Source organism: Carassius carassius, chromosome 18 (genome assembly GCF_963082965.1).
Source record: "Carassius carassius chromosome 18, fCarCar2.1, whole genome shotgun sequence".
Lineage (NCBI taxonomy): Eukaryota > Metazoa > Chordata > Actinopteri > Cypriniformes > Cyprinidae > Carassius > Carassius carassius.
The window spans coordinates 30854765-30876076 of record NC_081772.1 but is presented as its reverse complement, the minus strand read 5'-3'; the positions used below and the strand labels follow the sequence as shown (position 1 = coordinate 30876076).

Genomic DNA, 21312 nt, shown 5'->3' with positions numbered 1-21312 from the left:
ATTGATTTGTTCCCCATTATTGTTCAGATATGACCAAAACAGGCAAATCCTCTGCTTATTGGAACGACATCTGCCACAGGTATGCCCAGGGCACCTTCCAGTTCAGTACAGGAAAAAGGCCTGGAAGCAGAAAATGGAAGGAGGTCCTGGAGCGGATTGATGCCTGTCCCCTGCAAAGGGGGAATAAGGTGGACCTGTTTGGCAGGCACATAGTGTGCACTTGTGGGTCCCATAAGGTAGGTATACGATATAATATATCAAAGGCATGATAAGTCCCTGTATCGTGTAATACACTATTTTATGCACCAACCCCTGATATATTCTCAGAATATATTCTCAGTACAGTTCTGCAGAGTAATTGGTGTAATTATTTAACATGAATAGTAAGACCTTCTTTTGTTCCTAATATTAATTTTCTCCCAGTCAACAGATAAGGTCTTGATTGAGTCAGGGCCTAAGGTAAAGGCAGGCGGCAGCTCAGAGGAGACCGGGACATCACAGGAAGTACATGGGGTGAAATGTTCTCTGTGTAGTGTGGTTGTGAAAAAAGAGGAGTTCTCCGAGCACCTCTCTGACCACCACGTTGAAGAGAGGTGTGACAGCTTTGGGGTCAGGGTCCAGGGTGCCGTCAGACTCCTCCAACACATTGAGTCGAGCCATTATGGGGCTCTATTGGCTCCACGTGTCAGCCCTTCAAAAAATCCCACACCATCTCCTTGCCCCTCACCATCTCCATGGCTGCCTCCACCTCCACAGCACTTGCCGTCTCCAATGCCAGTACCAGTGTCTCCATCCCCAGGGCCCACTCCATTCCCACACCACTCTCCAGCTCCAAAGCCCTCACCACCACCTCCACGGTGCTCTCCATCTCCACAGCCCACTCCATCCTCACATCCAGTACCTTCACTGCAGCCTACACCATCTCTGCCTCAGGCTATTACTGACTGGGAGAGCTTTCTTCCCAGTCAGTTCAAGAGAGTCCTCCAGCCAGCAGATTGGGTGTGGATTGCCAAGTGCCTCTATGAGCCCACAGGGCAGCTGAGGCAGAAGATCCAGGTGAACTGGTTTTATCCATCGATGCAGCCCAAGCCATGTCCTCCTGAGCCCGGGTGGTACTTCCGACAGAGGATGTTCTTGTGGGCACCAATGAGGATGTGGGGCATGCCTCTTAAATGCCCACAGTGTGGCCGGAAGATGCACCATTCAGGAATTTACCCGAAGGTCAGGGAGGTGATTGACATGGATAGCCGCTATTACCTTGTGGGTGGGGACTATCCACGCTGCAGTGCATGCAAGTTGCCAGTATGCCCATGGAGCCAGGACATCCTTTCACAACTGGATGTGGCACACAGGACCATGTTTCCAGCGGTGCTGACCACTCAGCTAGCCCTGGACAGGAAATGTGTGACTTTACTCAGGCCAAGGACCAGTGGTAACAGTTCCTCCTACTTCCAGTCAGCAGTAGAGGAAGCCCACAGTGAGGAGTGGGCACGACGCACCATCCAGTACCTCTCTGATTGTGAGCATCATTTGAGAAAGGTTACCCTGGTCCAATCTGCAACGGCACCTGCCTTTTCTGCACCCGCACCCTTCAGGCCACTTCCACTCGCCCAGTGGTTTGAGACTGTCCACTCCAACGATATCCTCAGCCATTTGGACGAGATGAAGGGGGTGATTACCTCCACCTATGGCCGAATCCTGAAGATGGATTCTACAAAGAAGGTACAATACATGAAGGTTTCAGCATGAGGTTTATTTTCAGCCAGAAAGAATTTCAACATGATGAAAAATGTTGTGTTATATACATTTGTGTTATATATATATATATATATATATATATATTATAATGTACCATAACAAATCAAAGAAAATGTATAATTAAGCTTGTCAGAATGTCTTTATTCTTCCTTCTTTTTGTTTTTCAGATCACCAAAAAGCTGGCTGGTGGCATTGGGGACACGGCTGCATGGATGACCAACATTGGCAATGAGCTCGGCCAGGTTCTGAACAGTGTTCTGACAACAGCTGAAGGCGCAGGACTGGAGGAGCTGTGCCAGGGCGTCGTCAAACGCTACCAGAATGCTGGCGAGCCAGAGCCTGAGGTCATCTATGTTGACCGGGATTGCTGCAGTCAGTCAGGTGAGATTTTCAAATTACTACTTTATCAAATGTGCACTGCAATATATTTTATAAAAGTTAAATAGTGGTGTAAAAAAGTTCCCCTTTCCCTATTGGTGATGGTAAATAATTAGTATTATTTTTACAGCCAGTGTATTAAAAATTGTAATAAATTATATTGACTGAAAAGTATGTTTGAAATTAAATCAAATGCATGTTTTTTATTTTTTCTCCTCCACAGGTGCATCTTCAGTGTTAAAACTTTTTCGGCCATGGAAGTCTATTGTAAGGCTAGATATCTTCCATTTTATGAGAAGATTCAACTGTGGCCTTACTACAGAGCACAACCCTCTCTATGGTACCTTTTGTTCAAAACTTTCCTCCTGTATCTTTGAGTGGGATCAGGAGGATGTGAAAGAACTTAAGGCTGCCAAGAGAGGGGAGTCGAAGTGCAGCCATGGTGGAAAGGCTCCCACTGAGGTTCAGCTCATGGCCAGCATCAGCCCAGGTGAACTCGCGAAGCACTGTAGGCGGCGGACACGCAGGGCTGAGGAGATCCGGGCCATGATTTCAGGGCTACTGGAATCAGTGTGGGAGCTAACTGACACTACAGGGTTTCGCCTGGTTAACCCTGACAGCATGCACCATGTCTGGGAGATGCAACAAAAACACCTCGAGTGCATCCAGGACCCTCCACATGTAGAGTTGTACACAAAGACGGGGACACTCCAGAAGGGTGGCAAAGTCCTAAACGTGCTTAGGTGCGGCAGGGGGTCATCCTCGCTGGAGAGTTTTCACCGCCACCAGTGTGCCTTCATTCCTGGTAAATTCTGAATATTAAATTGCAGTATGTTTTGTAGATTGTTACGTTGAAAAGATCGCTATTGTGTCAACAACAGAACCCTGGGTGCTACCTGAATTTGGCTTGTTTTCATGGAATTTACTATCAGTCTCATTATTATGTGTTACTGTTCTATAACTGTGTCATTAAATTTGTATGTCCTCAGTTTAAAATAATTGCTGACTGAATCTGTGCATTTTCATTCTTAGGATGGAGATGCAATGCCATGCACACACAAATGTACATGTTAGAGGGGGCCTCGAGGTGGAACATGAGCCGGGCAAAAGAAGCTGTATCTGTGGTGGGGGCCTCAACCCTAAGGACATTTGATGTCTGCACAATGTCTCATTTAAATAGCATGAGCCAACGGGTCCTTGGTCGGGCTTTGATGCCAGAATTTACCCCTCCAGGAAAACCCACTGGTAAGATATCTCACAGGAAAATGCTGAGCATTGGAGTATTTCTCTCTCTCCTGTGTTTGTTTGTTTGTGTGTGTGTGTGAGTGTGTGTGTCCTCTCCCCATTAACAATGTGGTACAAATTATTGCAGGGGAGCGCATTGCAGTGGAGTACATGTTGGCCCAGTCCAATAGAGGCGACCAGTTGATTGCACACCACAATGACATGCCTGAAGTCCCCCCAGAGGAGCCCGAAGAGGATAGTGAAATTGACACGACTGTGTGCCATGCAGCTGACCTTAGGGCTGATGACTCTCCAGTAGCTGTCGTGCAGGTCCAGGTGACAAGTCAGGTGGGTGACACTGAACCCAAATCCCCAGATGAGGAGGTCACTGAGGAAGAGGAGGATGACACTGCAAGTCCTAGCACATCAAGCCAGGTAATATTGCTATCCTGTACTATTTTTTACTTTAAAAAAAAATGTATCTGGTACAGTGCAAAACGCCTATTGTCACCAATGTGTAAAGTTAAAATATATGCATGTACAATGCAAAATAATTATTACAACACCGTATATGTTTATTGGACTGTGTTTGGCATTTTTCTCAATTTCCAGTGTACACAGTGTGATTCCAGAGGTGTCTTGGGCTGGGAGGCAGTTGATGCCCTGGCAGCCTACTTGGTTGGCCTAAACCGAACGATCACTGCCTTGTCATCACAAGAGGAGGCCAACATAGTCCAGCTGTACATGGCTCTGCATGCCATGGACAAGGTACCATCAAAATATAGCCAGAGGGTTAAGAAGAAGGCTTTGACAGGACCTTGGAGAGCATCCAGGAAGCAGAGTGGCTCTGCTCCAGGACTGCAGGCAGCAGAGAGGTAATTTGACTATTTGGATCGTCACTAGTTTATAACCCAGTATACAGTTCAGATTATATCATCTTTCTTTTCCATAGATTGTTCATGACTCATGGGCAGGCAGCTCAGGACCCTGAAGTCCACAGGGTCTGTGAATGTGTTTGCCTAAGGCTTTTGAAAGGGTTTCAGCAAGCACGGAACAGGCCCAGGGACACACAAGGAAAAACTCTGCCAATTCCACAATCTATTGTGGTGGTACACAGCCACTTAAAACAGCTGATGGAGGACAGCAGAGAGGTTCTAGGACAGACTAACCTAGTTCTGGTCCCGATAAACACCACTACTGTCTCCTCGTGGTGAGTCTTGTTTTATGCGATACTTTTGCACAATCACAGTAGTATATCAAGATTGTACTTATAAAACCTTCTTGTACATGCTTTTAAAAATGATGCTACAGGAAGTAAAGACAATGGGCTTTTATTCACTTAAATTGATAATTTAAGATGAAGAATGTTTCTCTTGCAGGCTACTAAAAAGACAGAAACGTGTAGACAGAGACATACTTCTGCAGGGTACTGCACTGCCCAAACAAGTATATTTGGCAAAGGAGGCTCTTCCTGAAGTGCGCGAACTTCCAGCTGTTCCAGCACAGCATGGGCATGAGGCCATGGTATTTCAGGATTCAGCAAATCAGGAGGGAGAGGCCTTCATTCGTAAGCGTATCTCCAACAGGTGCCCAATGCCCACCCCTCCTCCTGGATCTTACTCTGCATTTCCCATATACCCACCAGCACCACACTTTGCATTCCCCCCTGGGTCCTACCCACCCTTTCCCAGCCACCAACCAGGTCTACCACTGCCTCATTCTACCCAATTCCATCCCCCTCCCCAATTCCAGCCCCCTCTCCAATTCCAGCCACCTTTCCAATTCCAGCCCCCTCCCCAATTCCAGCCACCTTCCCAATTCCAGCCACCTCCCCAATTCCAGCCGCCTCCCCAATTCCAGCCCTCTCCCCAATTCCAGAAGCCTAATACCTTGCCATCACAAACTTACCACTAGTCCTACCACTCAGCCCAGGCAGCGCACATGGAGAAGGCAGAAAGCTGCCCAAGAGGATGAGGAGTGAGTGGCTAGAGGTGAACCACCATGGAAACGACTAGCAAAGGATATATATCACTATATCTGCAAGCAGTGTGGGCTGGCAAAAAATAAGACAACTGGCCACACTCAGCTGAAGGGCCGGTGGTATTGTCCAGCCTCAGGCCTCTCTGTTGCACAGTGGAGGGAGAAAGTACAGGGAGTTCTTTGATTTTTTTTTTCATTGGTCTATATAGTAATGTATATAGTTAGGTTTTTATATAGTTGCATATGTTGTGCTGTGTGTGTGTTGTGCTGTGAACATTTTGTTTTTAGTTGCTGTTTCCAGTGTTTCATTTGCAGTGTTTGTAAAAAAAAGGAAAGACACAGCTCTTGTGGTGTAAAAGTAACACATCCACCCTTTGGGTGGAAGATTCCAGGTGCAAGTCCTGGCAAGAGTTTGTGGTGTGTTTGTCAGATTATTATTTTTATTATTAATTTTTTTATTAAAAATATAGTCAAAAACCAATCAAACACTTTACTTAAATCCTTTGTGAGTGTTCATGAAGTTTGATGGATATTTTTTTTTCTTTTTCTTGCTTTCCCTCCTTTCTCCTTTTCTTTTCCCTTTCTTTCCCCCTTGTAGCAGTCCCTTTTGCCCTGTTTTTGGCCGAGAGGTTAAGGCGATGGACTTGAAATCCATTGGGGTCTCCCTGCGCAGGTTCGAACTCTGCCGACTACGGGAGGGATTTGCAGTATTGCTTTAGCTTTCTGTGACGGTAATTGTGCCATCTATGGTCCTTCGCTCTCTGTGCCATAACTGCTTCTAGCTTTCATCCTCGTGACACCTGCGTCTCTTCTGGGCAGCTTGTTGTAAAATTGCTGCTTTATAAAAGGTGAGAAGCCAGTGCTTCACAAGAGCCCGGATAGCTCAGTCGGTAGAGCATCAGACTTTTAATCTGAGGGTCCAGGGTTCAAGTCCCTGTTTGGGCGAAGGTCTGTCTGCTTTTGGCGGAGTCACCTTGCTATAACTACGGTCCATCTCTTCTTCTGAATCTGTACTGGAGCGGTGTTCCTTCCTGCTCCAGGGTATCAGTGCATCTCCCTTGTTCGGCACACCTGATTCTGATGGTCAAACCTTTAGGAAAGAGTGCTCACAGAGTAAGTAGAATAAGACAGACTTCCCAATTGTGCAGTGCTGTCGGTCCCCAGGGCCAGTACTGAAAAACCCCATTACATAGGATGAGACATGGCAGCCTGATTTCTCCTCAGTGGGACCTCTGTTTTACCCACTTGCAGGGCTAGCTTGCAATCTCCGCTTGCTGACTGAGCTTGGTTGGTTGCAAGTAGGTCAGGCAGTAGTGTTGGACACAAACTGAGCAGAAATTGGGGTTTTTCAGTACTGGCCCTGGGGACTCAGCACAGGTTCGAACCCTGGCCGACTACGGGAGGGCTTTGCAGTATTGCTTTAGCTTTCTGTGACGGTAATTGTGCGTTCTATGGTCCTTCGCTCTCTGTGCCATAACTGCTTCAAGCTTTCATCCTCGTGACACCTGCGTCTCTTCTGGGCAGCTTGTCGTAAAACTGCTGCTTTATAAAATGTGAGAAGACAGTGCTCCACAAGAGCCCGGATAGCTCAGTCGGTAGAGCATCAGACTTTTAATCTAAAGGGTCCAGGGTTCAAGTCCCTGTTCGGGCAAAGGTCTGTCTGCTTTTGGCGGAGTCACCTTGCTCTCACTACGGTCCATCTCTTCTTCTGAATCTGTACTGGAGCGGTGTTCCTTCCTGCTCCAGGGTATCAGTGCACCTCCCTAGTTTGGCACACCTGATTCTGATGGTCAGCTCGTTAGGAAAGCGCGCTCACAGAGTGAGTAGAATAAGACAGACCTCCGAATTGTGCAGTGCTGTCGGTCCTTAGGCCCAGCACTGAAAACCCCCATTACATAGGATGAGACATGGCAGCCTGATTTCTCCTCAGTGGGACTGCTGTTTTAGCCGCTTCCAGGACTAGCTTACAATCTCGGCTTGCTAGGTTGCAAGTAGGTCAGGCAGCAGTGTTGGACACAAACTGAGCAGAAATTGGTTGGCTTGTTCGGCACACCTGATTCTTATGGTCAGCCCTTTAGGAAAGAGTGTCCATAAAATTCATTTTTTTTGGAGCGTCAATTCAGGTATAAGTTTGAGGGCTCGTGTACGTGGGTTAAGGGGACCTGCGCGCTGACCCCAAAAAAATTTTGCCGAACGCGGCGTCGATGTCTGCCGGACTGCGCTGGCCCACAGGAGACCCCTGACCGGCGCGGGAGGATCTGGACCGCCAAGGGGCCTCGCGGAAGCTTACCCAAATTTGAGGCCCCTAAATGCCATACAGCACTTCTCCACAGGGTGGCGCACGGAGCAGTACACCTCAGGTTTAAAACAGTGGCATTTACCCGAATGGGGGGTGGACGATTTTTTTGCCCACGAAACCAATATTTGTCCATTTGACCTTTAAAGTTACAGAATGACCATGGAACCGGTGCGGACCCCCGTCGGACCCCCAACCCGGGTCCCACGAACCCATTATTTGTCCATTTGACCATTATATTCACACAATGACTGCGGATCATCTGCGGACCCCTTGCGGACCCCCACCCTGGGTCCCACGAACCCAGTATTTGTCCATTTGACCATTATATTCACACAATGACTGCGGAACATCTGCGGACCACTTGCGGACCCCCACCCTGGGTCCCACGAACCCACTATTTGTCCATTTGACCATTATATTCACACAATGACTGCGGATCATCTGCGGACCACTTGCGGACCCCCACCCTGGGTCCCACGAACCCACTATTTGTCCATTTGACCATTATGTTCACACAATGACTGAGGATCATCTGCGGACCACTTGCGGACCCCCACCCTGGGTCCCACTGACCCACTATTTGTCCATTTGACCATTATGTTCACAAAATGACTGCGGATCATCTGCGGACCACTTGCGGACCCCCACCCTGGGTCCCACGAACCCACTATTTGTCCATTTGACCATTATGTTCAGGGAATGAGCCCAGATCACATGCGGAACATTTGCGGACCCCACCCCCGGGTCCCACGTACCCAATATTTGTCCATTTGACCATTAGCGTTAGAAAAGGGCCTCGGTTGGACATTTTTTTCTGAGACATCCCTGGGGCCCAAAACTTGGAACGGTGGCTCCTGGGGCCTCCCCCAGTAAGCTTATGAAGGCCCGGGGCCCAAGAGCCCTTGCAATCAGTGTCCACGAACCCGCTATGCTGAACACATTCAAATAAATGGCAGGTGGGTTTTTTTTAGAAAAGTCCCAGGGGCCCGAAATTCAGAACGGTGGCTCTTTGGGGCCCCTGGATCATGCAGTCAAAAGAGCGGGGCCCTAGTGCGATGCACTTTTTTCCCTTTAGTCCTACGACTACGTGCTTTGGGGCCTTGGGTGAGGGGCCCCTGAGATGCCAGAATCTCAAATCTGGGGGCCCCTACGACCTATCGTCTCCGAACTGTGGACGTCCCACCTCCCATCAAAACGCGTAACGCTTTTGTGGACGTGGGGTCACTTCTGTGACCGTTTGACCCCTAAAGAAGGTGGTAGGGCCACCAGACTTCTGTGCCCGGTCGAGGGGATCCCCTCGAGACACCTATCCAAAATTCGGCCCGATCGGACTCTTGGGAGTCGTGTCCACGTCGTGTCCACGACCCTCTAGGGATCCCCCGAATTTTAGCCGCGGGGTCCACCACATCGCGGAGATATTAGCAAAAAAATAGTACCATCCACCCCCCTCGCACCTACTCATCCATGCCGGCCAGGGTGCACCCTCCCCGGCTAGAGAAGGCAGCTCGAGGGGGGTGGAAGTCGGAAGAAAATGTTTTTTATGAGGCCTAAAGAAAACACTTGTACTGTACTCAGGGTAGAGGTCTTCACAGTGCACCCGAGACCCGTCGACCCCGGACCCGACAAGGTACCCGTACGGGTTCGGGTCTATATTTTAAAATCATCAGCCGGGTCCGGGTCGGGTCCGAATCTATTACCTCGGGACCCGGGTCTGTTTAACATTGTGTGTAATACCCGTGCGATCGGAGTCATTGGACTCGGAGAACACCCGGCCATGATCAAAGACTGCTTGTGTTTTTTGTAACTTGCAACTTGTAAAATTAGGAAAAGAAAAGAGGGAGCCAAAAAAGTGATCTCTCTCTCTCTCTCTGCTTTTAGAAGCAGAGCGCGCAGACTCAGAGTTAATACAAGTGCACGCACGGCATTAATGCTTGCAGACATGACACACTCATATTTAATATATTTCAAATCAGCAACACAATCTGAGGTGAACTGTCACATGAATGTTTTCTATGACGCTCAAACTGCGTTAAAGCTTTTTCGGTTGATACAGCTAGCACGCATGTGCAGTCTCGAGCGCATTTCATGTTTCTGTGGCAACCAGTGAGGGACACTTCGACCGCCAAACCGCGTTTTACATTTTCTCCCATTTTTATAATATTATAAATGAACCGTTTAATCTTAAAGTTTTAGTGGTTCAGATTCAGACTCGATGCAGATCAGAGAGCACAGAGATCAGATGATAGCAAATAAATAACGTCAGCGGCCATGGCATTGCACGAGCGATCGTTATTATAATTCAAAAGGGCAAACAGTCTAAGTTATTATGCGAATTAACTCAAGTCAGAATGTATATATGCACAGTTGCATTTTGTCATCTGTCACCGTGACATCAAGTGGACTTTTGAAACTGAAATAATGAGTTGATTCATCTTGGACTTGGAATAACGAGAGGAATAACATGAATAACTTTCTTGTCGGAGGATTGTAATGCATCACAGGCAGTCAGGTACAAGGAGGAGAGACTACGGCTCTTTAAATTAGGTAAGACAAAAAGCTGTATTTTTCGAAACAGGTTTATTGATTTGTAATAGCAATTTTATTTTGGAATATGTGAACGTCGGGTCCAGTCGGGTCTGTGTCTTCCCGGCGGGTTCGGGTCCAGATTTCAAATAATATACGGGTCTGGGTCGGGTCCGGGTAGGCATTTCTCGGATCTACACGGGTCCGGGTCCAGCTTTTGAAATATTAGACGGGTCCGGGTCGGTTCGGTGTAGTACATTACGGGTCTCTTTCGGGTTTGGGCACAAATTTTTGGAAACGTGAAGACCTCTAACTCTAACTAAGGGCACTCAGAGGAATCCATTTTTGTAAGTTTTATCCCATTATACTGTAGAAATATGCATAGAAAAAAATGTTAATTTCACCACATGTGGTGCATGTTCACCAAAATGTCACACACTTTGCCAAGCTGTAACTCCGCCAAAACGGGGCCAAACTGCACTAAACTCGGGTCAGAGTAAGACCTCCAGAAGGCCTACCGAACACAGCTGCCCCCCCATCCATAACACCCCGGGGGGCGGAGTTATGGCCCCCCACATTTTTGATAGTCAAATGGAAGTAAGAGACCTAGTGACTTGAAACTTGGTGACGTGATAGCCCTCAAAGGGCCCTCTCTGAAGCCACCTCCCCCAAGTCGATAGACCCCCAGGGGCCAGAGATACAGGCCCGCAAATGCAAAAGGTCCCAAAATTTGACCGGCCATAACTCACCCAAAAAGAGGGAAAAAAACACCAAACTCTGGTTAAAATTAGACCTTGGGGACCTCAATCCGACGACACTAGCCCCATGTTCCTATGACCCCGGGGGTCCGAGTTACGGCCCCCCAAAATGTGGAATTTGAACCGTTATAACTCAGGAACCGGACCACCCAGGAACTCGAGGGTGGTCGCATACGGTAGGCCCATCGACCCTCTAGGGATCCCCCGAATTTCAGCCCCGGGGTCCACCGCATCGTGGAGATATTAGCAAAAAAAAGTACCATCCACCCCCCTCGCACCTACTCATCCATGCCGGCCAGGGTGCACCCTCCCCGGCTAGAGAAGGCAGCTCGAGGGGGGGTGGAAGTCAGAAGAAATTTTTTTTTATGAGGCCTAGAGAAAACACTTGTACTGTACTCAGGGCACTCAGAGGAATCCATTTTTGTAAGTTTTATCCCATTATACTGTAGAAATATACATAGAAAAAAATTTGGTTTTTGGTTAATTTCACCACATGTGGTGCATGTTCACCAAAATGTCACACACTTTGCCAAGCTGTAACTCCGCCAAAACTGCACCAAACTCGGGTCAGAGTAAGACCTCCAGAAGGCCTACCGAACACCGCTGCCGCCCCATCCATAACACCCCGGGGGGCGGAGTTATGGCCCCCACATTTTTGATAGTCAAATGGAAGGAAGAGACCTAGCGACTTGAAACTCGGTGACCTGATAGCCCTCGAAGGGCCCTCTCTGAAGCCACCTCCCCCAAGTCGATAGACCCCCGGGGGCCAGAGACACGGGCCCGTAAATTCAAAAAGTCCCAAAATTTGACCGGCCATAACTCACCCAAAAAGATGGGAAAAAACACCAAACTCCGGACAAAAAAAATAGACCTTGGAGACCTCTATCCGATGACACCAGCCCCATGTTCCTATGACCCCGGGGGTCAGAGTTACGGCCCCACAAAATGTGGGATTTGAACCGCTATAACCCAGGAACCGGACCACCCAGGAACTCGAGGGTTGTCGCATACGATAGGCCCCTTGACCCTCTAGGGATCCCCCGAATTTCAGTCCCGGGGTCCACCGCATCACGGAGAAATTAGCAAAAAAATAGTACCATCCACCCCCCTCGCACCTACTCATCCATGCCGGCCAGGGTGCACCCTCCCCGGCTAGAGAAAGCAGCTCGAGGGGGGTGGAAGTCGGAAGAAAAATCTTAGGATGAGGCCTAGAGAAAACACCTGTACTGTACTCAGCACACTAAGAGAAGTCCCAAAGAACAAGAAAAACAAGACTATGTAAAGTGCTTTGAGTGCCTAGAAAAGCGCTATATATAAAAAAAAATGTAATGAATTATATAAAAAATGTTGGATTTTGGTTAATTTCACCACATGGGGTGAATATTAACCAAAATGTCACACATTTTGCCAAGCTGTAACTCCGCCAAAACGGGGCCAAACTGCACCAAAATCGGGTCAAAGTCAGACCAGGGGGACCTCTATCCGACACCACCAGCCACAAGTCCCTGAACCCCCGGGAGGCGGAGATACGGTGCCCCAAATTTGGTGTACATCCAATATGAATAAATGGCAAGTGGGATATGTGTCCACCTGAGGTTTAACCTGTTAGCCAGCACCCCCCATTATGGGACTCACAGCTGAAAGTGCTCTAACTAACTTATAATTGTAATAGTTTCCTACTTCAGTGTGTTACAAACATAATTGTGGTGTCTTTGGAAAGAAGACCCTTTGGGCTTCACTTTTTATCAACCAGATTTGATCATGCTCAAAAATATTAAAAGTTATAGACACTAAAGTGCCCTGAATTTTTTTTACCACTCTTAAATATTTTTTTATTTGATATAAAAATACAGGAAATAAGTGCTGGAGCAATCTAGAAAAGTAATGGGTTGAAAGCCACATGTCTCATGAGTTTCTATTTCAAATCTGAATAAAATATCATGAAAAATGAGACTCATACAGTCTTTATAAGCTTTCCATTGAAAAACAGCGATCTGTCGTCGATGCTTGAGGCTTAGATCTTTATAATGATACATAGTTTGTCAAGATCAAAATTTGTCCTGTTTCATTTAATCTATTCATAATCACTTGCATGTGCGTGTGGGAGAGGCTTTGAGAGGCTTTGAGGACGAGGGCGTCGGGGTGTAGGTTAACAGGTTAACAAATAGCAATTCTATTAAAATTGATTTAATTAAATATAGGCAATATTGTTGATCAAAACGCGTGCAGTGTACTCAGACATCTCAGCAGAGTCCATTAATGTAAGATCTATCCCATAATAATGTAGAATTTCCATAGAAAAAATGTTGGATTTTGGTTAATTCCACCACATATTGTGCAAGTCCACCCTCAATTTATTTGACGGCATATGTGTCCACTTGCAGATTATCAAATAGCAAGTCTATTTAACTTGATTCATTTCAAATGAGTGCAATATTTTTAATGGAAACACCTCTACTGTACACAGCACGCTCATCAGACTCCATTCATGCACGTTTTATCAGAATATACTGTAGAATTTGCATAAAAATGAATGTCCACGGGAGCATTATGGAGGTCCCGCTGAATAAATTGTAAATGGAAATTTAAAAAAAAAAAACCTCCCATTTGCCATTTATTCAGCACGTCCTTCCTAATGGTTCCATGGACAGATACATTTTAGCGATTTCGTGGTTGAAGTCTCATCTGCTGTACTCTGCAAGCTCCAAGGAACCCATTTTTGTAAGTTTTGTCCCATAATACTGTAGAAATATGTATATATGTCAGGCTGTAACTCCGCCAAAACGGGGCCAAACTGCACCAAAATCGGATCAAAGTCAGACCATGGGGCCGTCTATCCTATGACACCTGCACCATGTCCCTATGACCCCGGGGGTCGGAGTTACGGCCCCCCAAAATGTGGAATTTGAACCATTAAAACTCAGGAACCGGACGACCCAGGAACTCGTGGGTGGTTGCATACGGTTGGCCCCTCGACCCTCTAGGGATCCCCTGAATTTCAGCCCCGAAGTCCACTGCTTCGCGGAGATATTAGCAATAAATAGTACTATCCACCCCCTCGCAAGTACTCATCCATGCCGGCCAGGGTGCACCCTCCCCGGCTAGAGAAGGCAGCTCGAGGGGCGTGGAAGTCGGAAGAAAAATCTTAGGATGAGGCCTAGAGAAAACACCTGTACTGTACTCAGCACACTAAGAGGAATCCAATCATGTAAGTTTTATCACATAATACTGTAGAATTTGCATAAAAATGAGCGTTGAATTTTGGCACTCATGTGCACCACATGTGGTGCGTGTCTCACTGTTCATTAAATAGCAACTGTATTTAACTTTATTTATTTCAAATGTGTGTTATTGTTAATGAAAATACCTGTAATGTACTCAGGACACCAAGGGGAACCCATTCATGTAAGTTTTATCACGTAATAATGAAGACTGGCCATGTGTTAAAACTGCTATAGCTTGCAACCTTTTAGCAGAAAATAACACTGCATCGGGATCTGTTTTCATGGTGGTCAGGAGGTAAATTTGCAATATGGTTAATGAAAACACCTGTACTGTACTCAGGACACTCAGAGGAATCCATTCATGTACGTTTTATCCAATAATAATGTCAAATATGCATAAAAACATTATGTCCACGGGAGCACTACGGAGGTCCCGCTGAATAAATTGTAAATGGACATTTTTAAAAAAAAACCTCCCATTTGCCATTTATTCAGCACGCCCTTTCTAATGGTTCCTTGGACAGATAAATTTTAGCTCCCAGGAATCCATTTTTGTAAGTTTTATCCCATAACACTGTAGAAATATGCATAGAAAAAATGAATTTGAACATGAGAATTTGCATACAAATTAATGTCCATGGGAGCACTACGGAGGTCCCGCTGAATAAATTGTAAATGGACATTTAAAAAAAAAAACCTCCCATTTGCCATTTATTTAGCATGGCCTTCCTAATAGTGCCGTGGACAGATAAATTTTAGCGATTTCGTGGTTGAAGTCTCATCAGCTGTACTCTGCGAGCTCCGAGGAATCCATTTTTGTATGTTTTGTCCCATAATACTGTAGAAATATGCATAGAAAAAATTGATTTTGGTTAATTTCACCACATGTGGTGCATGTCCACCCGCAATGTATTTGAACCCCATTCAAATATATGGCAGGTGGGACTTTTTTAGTAACGTCCCAGAGGCCCCAAATTCGGATCGGTGGGTCCAGGGGCCGCCCCGAGTGAGCTGCCGAAAGCGCGGGACCCTAAGGCGAGGGAAGAATTCGGAGCCTCCTGGACAAAATCTCTACCTCAGCCCTCTCTGACTCTTACATGATCAGAGCCTTTTGAGAGATTTCAGGGTGCCGGACGGGCATTTCTTTTCAAGGTCCTACAGCTTCGTGCTTCGGGGACATGGGAGAGGGGCCCCTGAGATGCGAGAACCTCGAATCTGGGGGCCCTACGACCCATCATCTCCGAAGGGCGTATGTCCCACCTCCAATGTAAACGTGTACCGGTTTGGTGGACAAGCGCTCCCTTTTTTGACCTTTTGACCCCTGAGGAAGGTTGTAGGGCCACCAAACTTCTCTGCCCGGTCAAGGGAGTCCCCATGAGGCAAACATACCAAATTTGGCCCGATCGGACCCCGGCGAACGCATGGGAATAAATGGCAGGTGGGATTTTTTTAGAAACGTCCTAGGGGCCTGAAATTTGAATTCTCTCCTGGTGGTCAACATCACCCCCTAGAGGTGTCAATACTTGGTTTACTGCAGATTCCCTACGGAAAAGGGGGGTAAGCCGACTCGTCCCGTTGGCCAGTTTTCTAAAGGAGAAAATGGATCCAAATTGACAGTACAATCCCTTCGAACCATTATGCGGTATATGGCAATTTAAATGAGATGCCAGAATCTCAAATCTGGGGGCCCTACGACCTATCGTCTCCGAACTGTGGACGTCCCACAACCAATCAAAACGCGTACCGATTTGGTGGACGTGGGGTCCCTTCTGGGACCGTTTGACCCCTAAAGAAGGTCGTAGGGCCACCAGACTTCTATGCCCATTCGAGGGGGTCCCCATGAGACACATATCCAATATTCGGCCTGATCGGACCCTTGGGAGTCGTGTCCACGAACCTGCTAGGCCGAGAGGTTAAGGCGATGGACTTGAAATCCATTGGGGTCTCCCTGCGCAGGTTCGAGCTCTGCCGACTACGGGAGGGCTTTGCAGTATTGCTTTAGCTTTCTGTGACGATAATTGTGCTTTCTGTGGTCCTTCGCTCTCTGTGCCATAACTGCTTCTAGCTTTCATCCTCGTGACACCTGCGTCTCTTCTAGGCAGCTTGTTGTAAAACAGCTGCTTTATTAAAGGTGAGAAGCCAGTGCTCCACGAGAGCCTGGATAGCTCAGTTGGTAGAGCATAAGACTTTTAATCTGAGGGTCCAGGGTTCAAGTCCCTGTTCGGGCGAAGATCTGTCTGCCTTTGGCAGAGTCACCTTGCTATCACTATGGTCCATCTCTTCTTCTGTACTGGAGCGGTGTTCCTTCCTGCTCCAGGGTATCAGTGCACCTCCCTTGTTTGGCACACCTGATTCTGATGGTCAGCTCGTTAGGAAAGCGCGCTCACAGAGTGAGTAGAATAAGACAGACCTCCGAATTGTGCAGTGCTGTCGGTCCCCAGGCCCAGAACTGAAAAACCCCATTACATAGGATGAGACATGACAGCCTGATTTCTCCTCAGTGGGACTGCTGTTTTACCCGCTTCCAGGGCTAGCTTACAATCTCGGCTTGCTAGGTTTTAAGTAGGTCAGGCAGCAATGTGACACACAACAGGGCAGAAGGTGGTCTGCTTAATGCAAGTCCCTGTTTGGGCGAAGGTCAGTCTTCTTTTTGTAGGCCTCAGCTTGCTATCACTACGGTCCATCTCATCTGCTGACTCTGTACTAGAGCGATGTTCCTTCCTGCTCCCGGGGATCAGTGCATCTCCCTTGTTCGGCACACCTGATTCTGATGGTCAGCCCTTTAGGAAAGAGTGCTCACAGAGTGAGTAGAATAAGACAGACTTCCCAATTGTGCAGTGCTGTCGGTCCCCAGGGTCAGTACTGATAAACCCCATTACATAGGATGAGACATGGCAGGCTGATATCTCCTTAGTGGGACCGTTGTTTTACCCGCTTGCAGGGCTAGCTTGCAATCTCCGCTTGCTGACTGAGCTGGGTTGGTTGCAAGTAGGTCAGGCAGCAGTGTTGGACACTAACTGAGCAGAAATTGGTCTACTGCCGTAGTCTTGGCCGAGTGGTTAAGGTGATGGACTAGAAATCCATTGGGGTCTCCCCACGCAGGTTCGAATCCTGCAGACTATGCTGTTTGCTGAAGGCCATGAGGCAAAGCATCCATGCATTTTTCATGGTCCTCGCACTTATTTGCAAAATGTCCAGTCCCTCTTCGATGATGAATCCGGGTCACGGCAACCCTTTGCCGTTGAGTATACGGGAAGGTTGAAAATTTTTTACCACCTCATCTTTCTGCGTGATTTTGTTTCTGAAGCTTGGCTTGTGCAGGGCGCCATCAGACAAGGGGACTTGCTTTCTAACATTAGGCGTAGTCGTGGCCGAGAGGTTAAGGCGATGGACTTGAAATAGATTGGGGTCTCCCTACGCAGGTTCGAACTCTTCCCATTTCCGGAAGGATTTGCAGTATTGCTTTAGCTTTCTGTGACTGTAATTGTGCCATCTATGGTCCTTCGCTCTCTGTGCCATAACTGCTTCTAGCTTTCATCCTCGTGACACCTGCGTCTCTTCTGGGGAGCTTGTTGTATAATTGCTGATTTATAAAAGGTGAGAAGCCAGTGCTCCACAAGAGCCCGGATAGCTCAGTCGGTAGAGCATCAGTCTTTTAATCTGAGGGTCCAGGGTTCAAATCCCTGTTAGGGTGAAAGTCTGTCTGCTTTTGGCGGAGTCACCTTGCTATCACTATGGTCCATCTCTTCTTCTGAATCTGTACTGGAGCGGTGTTCCTTCCTGCTCCAGGGTATCAGTGCACCTCCCTTGTTTGGCACACCTGATTCTGATGGTCAGCTCGTTAGGAAAGCGCGCTCACAGAGTGAGTAGAATAAGACAGATCTCCGAATTGTGCAGTGCTGTCGGTCCCCAGGCCCAGCACTGAAAAACTCCATTACATAGGATGAGACATGGCAGCCTGATTTCTCCTCAGTGGGACTGCTGTTTTACCCGCTTCCAGTGCTAGCTTACAATCTCGGCTTGCTAGGTTGCAAGTAGGTCAGGCAGCAATGTGACACACAACAGGGCAGAAGGTAGTCTGCTTAATTCAAGTCCCTGTTTGGGCGAAGGTCAGTCTACTTTTTGGAGGGCTCAGCTTGCTATCACTACGGGTCCATCTCTTCTGCTGACTCTGTACTAGAGCGATGTTCCTTTCTGCTCCCGGGGATCAGTGCATCTCCCTTTTTTCGGCAAACCTGATTCTGATGGTCAGCCCTTTAGGAAAGAGTGTTCATGGAGTGAGTAGAATAAGACAGACTTCCCAATTGTGCAGTGCTGTCGGTCCCCAGGGCCAGTACTGAAAACCCCATTACATAGGATGAGACATGGCAGGCTGATTTCTCCTCAGTGGGACCGCTTTTTTACCCGCTTGCAGGGCTAGGTTGCAATCTCCGCTTGCTGACTGAGCTGGGTTGGTTGCAAGTAGGTCAGGCAGCAGTGTTGGACACAAACTGAGCAGAAATTGGTCTACTGCCGTAGTCGTGGCCGAGTGGTTAAGGCGATGGACTAGAAATCCATTGGGGTCTCCCCGCGCAGGTTCGAATCCTGCCAACAACGCTGTTTGCTGAAGGCCATGAGGCAAAGCATCCATGCATTTTTCATGGTGCTCGTACTTATTTGCGAAATGTCCAGTCCCTCTTCGATGGACAAACACGCCGCTGCTGCTTCTTGTATCCGAGCTCCAGGGGTCGTCTTTGGTGAGCCAGTAGCACGCCGTGATCATACAGTGGTTAGTACTCTGTGTTGTGGCCGCAGCAACCCCGGTTCGAATCCGGGTCACGGCAACCCTTTGCCGTTGAGTATACGGGAAGGTTGAACATTTTTTTACCACCTCATCTTTCTGCATGATTTTGAAGCTTGGCCTGTGCAGGGCGCCACCAGACAAGGGGGCTTGCTTACTAACATTAGGCGTAGTCGTGGCTGAGAGGTTAAGGCGATGGACTTGAAATACATTGGGATCTCCCTGTGCAGGTTCGAACCCTCCCGACTACGGGAGGGCTTTGCAGTATACCTTTAGCTTTCTGTGACCGTAATTGTGCCTTCTATGGTCCTTCGCTCTCTGTGCCATAACTGCTTCTAGCTTTCATCCTCGTGACACCTGCGTCTCTTCTGGGCAGCTTGTCGTAAAACTGCTGCTTTATAAAAGGTGAGAAGCCAGTGCTCTACAAGATCCTGGATAGCTCAGTCGGTAGAGCATCAGACTTTTAGTTTGAGGGTCCAGGGTTCAAGTCCCTGTTCGTGCGAAGGTCTGTCTGCTTTTGGAGGGCTCAGCTTGCTATCACTACGGGTCCATCTCTTCTGCTGACTCTGTATTAGAGCGACAATCCTTCCTTCTCCCGGGGATCAGTGCATCTCCCTTGTTCGGCACACATGATTCTGATGGTCAGCCCTTTAGGAAAGAGTGCTAACGGAGTGAGTAGAATAAGACAGACCTCCCATTTCTGCAGTGCTGTCGGTCCCCAGGGCAAGTACTGAAAAACCCCATTACATAGGATGAGACATGGCAGCCTGATTTCTCCTCAGTGAGACTGCTGTTTTAGCCGCTTCCAGGGCTAGCTTACAATCTCCGCTTGCTAGGTTGCAAGTAGGTCAGGCAGCAGTGTTACACACAACATAGGAGAAGGTGGTCTGCTTAATTCAAGTCCCTGTTTGTGCGAAGGTCAGTCTTCTTTTTTTAGGCCTCAGCTTGCTATCACTACGGTCCATCTCTTTTGCTGACTCTGTACTAGAGCGAGGTCAGGCAGCAGTGTTACACACAACATAGGAGAAGGTGGTCTGCTTAATTCAAGTCCCTGTTTGGGCGAAGGTCAGTCTTCTTTTTGTAGGCCTCAGCTTGCTATCACTATGGTCCATCTCTTCTGCTGACTCTGTACTAGAGCGATGTTCCTTCCTGCTCCCGGGGATCAGTGCATCTCCCTTGTTCGGCACACCTGATTCTGATGGTCAGCCCTTTAGGAAAGAGTGCTCAAAGAGTGAGTAGAATAAGACAGACTTCCCAATTGTGCAGTGCTGTCGGTCCCCAGGGCCAGTACTGAAAAACCCCATTACATAGGATGAGACATGGCAGCCTGATTTCTCCTCAGTGGGATCGCTGTTTTACCCGCTTGCAGGGCTAGCTTGCAATCTCCACTTGCTGACTGAGCTGGGTTGGTTGCAAGTAGGTCAGGCGGCAGTGTTGGTACACAAACTGAGCAGAGATTGGTCTACTCCAGTAGTCGTGGCCGAGTGGTTAAGGCGATGGACTAGAAATCCATTGGGGTCTCCCTGCGCAGGTTCGAATCCTGCCGACTACGCTGTTTACTGAAGGCCATGAGGCAAAGCATCCATGCATTTTTCACGGTCCTCGCACTTATTTGCGAAATGTCCAGTCCCTCTTCGATGGACAAACACGCCGCTGCTGCTTCTTGTATCCGGGCTCCAGGGGTCGTCTTGGGTGAGCCAGTAGCACGCTGTGATCGTATAGTGGTTAGTACTCTGTGTTGTGGCCGCAGCAACCCCGGTTCGAATCCGGGTCATGGCAACCCTTTGCCATTGAGTATATGGGAAGGTTGAAAAAAATTTTACAACTCATCTTTCTGCGTGATTTTGAAGCTTGGCCTGTGCAGGGCGCCACCAGACAAGGGGGCTTGCTTTCTAACATTAGGCGTAGTCGTGGCTGAGAGGTTAAGGCGATGGACTTGAAATTCATTGGGGTCTCCCCGCGCAGGTTCGAACCCTCCCGACTACTGGAGGACTTTGCAGTATTGCTTTAGCTTTCTGTGACGGTAATTGTGCCTTCTATGGTCCTTCGCTCTCTGTGCCATAACTGCTTCTAGCTTTCATCCTCGTGACACCTGCGTCTCTTCTGGGCAGCTTGTTGTAAAACTGCTGCTTTATAAAAGGTGAGAAGCCAGTGCTTCACAAGAGCCTGGATAGCTCAGTCGGTAGAGCATCAGACTTTTAGTTTGAGGGTCCAGGGTTCAAGTCCCTGTTCTTGCGAAGGTCTGTCTGCTTTTGGCGGAGTCACCTTGCTATCACTACGATCCATCTCTTCTTCTGAATCTGTACTGGAGCGGTGTTCCTTCCTGCTCCAGGGTATCAGTGCACCTCCCTTGTTCGGCACACATGATTCTGATGGTCAGCTCGTTAG

General features: G+C 47.9%; 6 non-coding genes across 6 annotated transcripts; all 6 read left to right on the top strand.

Moving 5' to 3' along the window:
* The first annotated feature begins 6212 nt into the window (after positions 1-6212).
* Positions 6213-6285, top strand: trnak-uuu (transfer RNA lysine (anticodon UUU)). Its single transcript has one exon. It is a non-coding gene; the product is annotated as a tRNA-Lys (tRNA).
* Positions 6286-6917: 632 nt separating this feature from the next.
* trnak-uuu (transfer RNA lysine (anticodon UUU)) lies at positions 6918-6991 on the top strand. Its single transcript has one exon. It is a non-coding gene; the product is annotated as a tRNA-Lys (tRNA).
* Positions 6992-16299: 9308 nt separating this feature from the next.
* On the top strand, positions 16300-16372 carry trnak-uuu (transfer RNA lysine (anticodon UUU)). The gene has a single exon. It is a non-coding gene; the product is annotated as a tRNA-Lys (tRNA).
* Positions 16373-17185: 813 nt separating this feature from the next.
* On the top strand, positions 17186-17267 carry trnas-aga (transfer RNA serine (anticodon AGA)). The gene has a single exon. It is a non-coding gene; the product is annotated as a tRNA-Ser (tRNA).
* Positions 17268-18661: 1394 nt separating this feature from the next.
* Positions 18662-18740, top strand: trnas-aga (transfer RNA serine (anticodon AGA)). Its single transcript has one exon. It is a non-coding gene; the product is annotated as a tRNA-Ser (tRNA).
* Positions 18741-20394: 1654 nt separating this feature from the next.
* Positions 20395-20476, top strand: trnas-aga (transfer RNA serine (anticodon AGA)). Its single transcript has one exon. It is a non-coding gene; the product is annotated as a tRNA-Ser (tRNA).
* Positions 20477-21312: the final 836 nt, after the last annotated feature.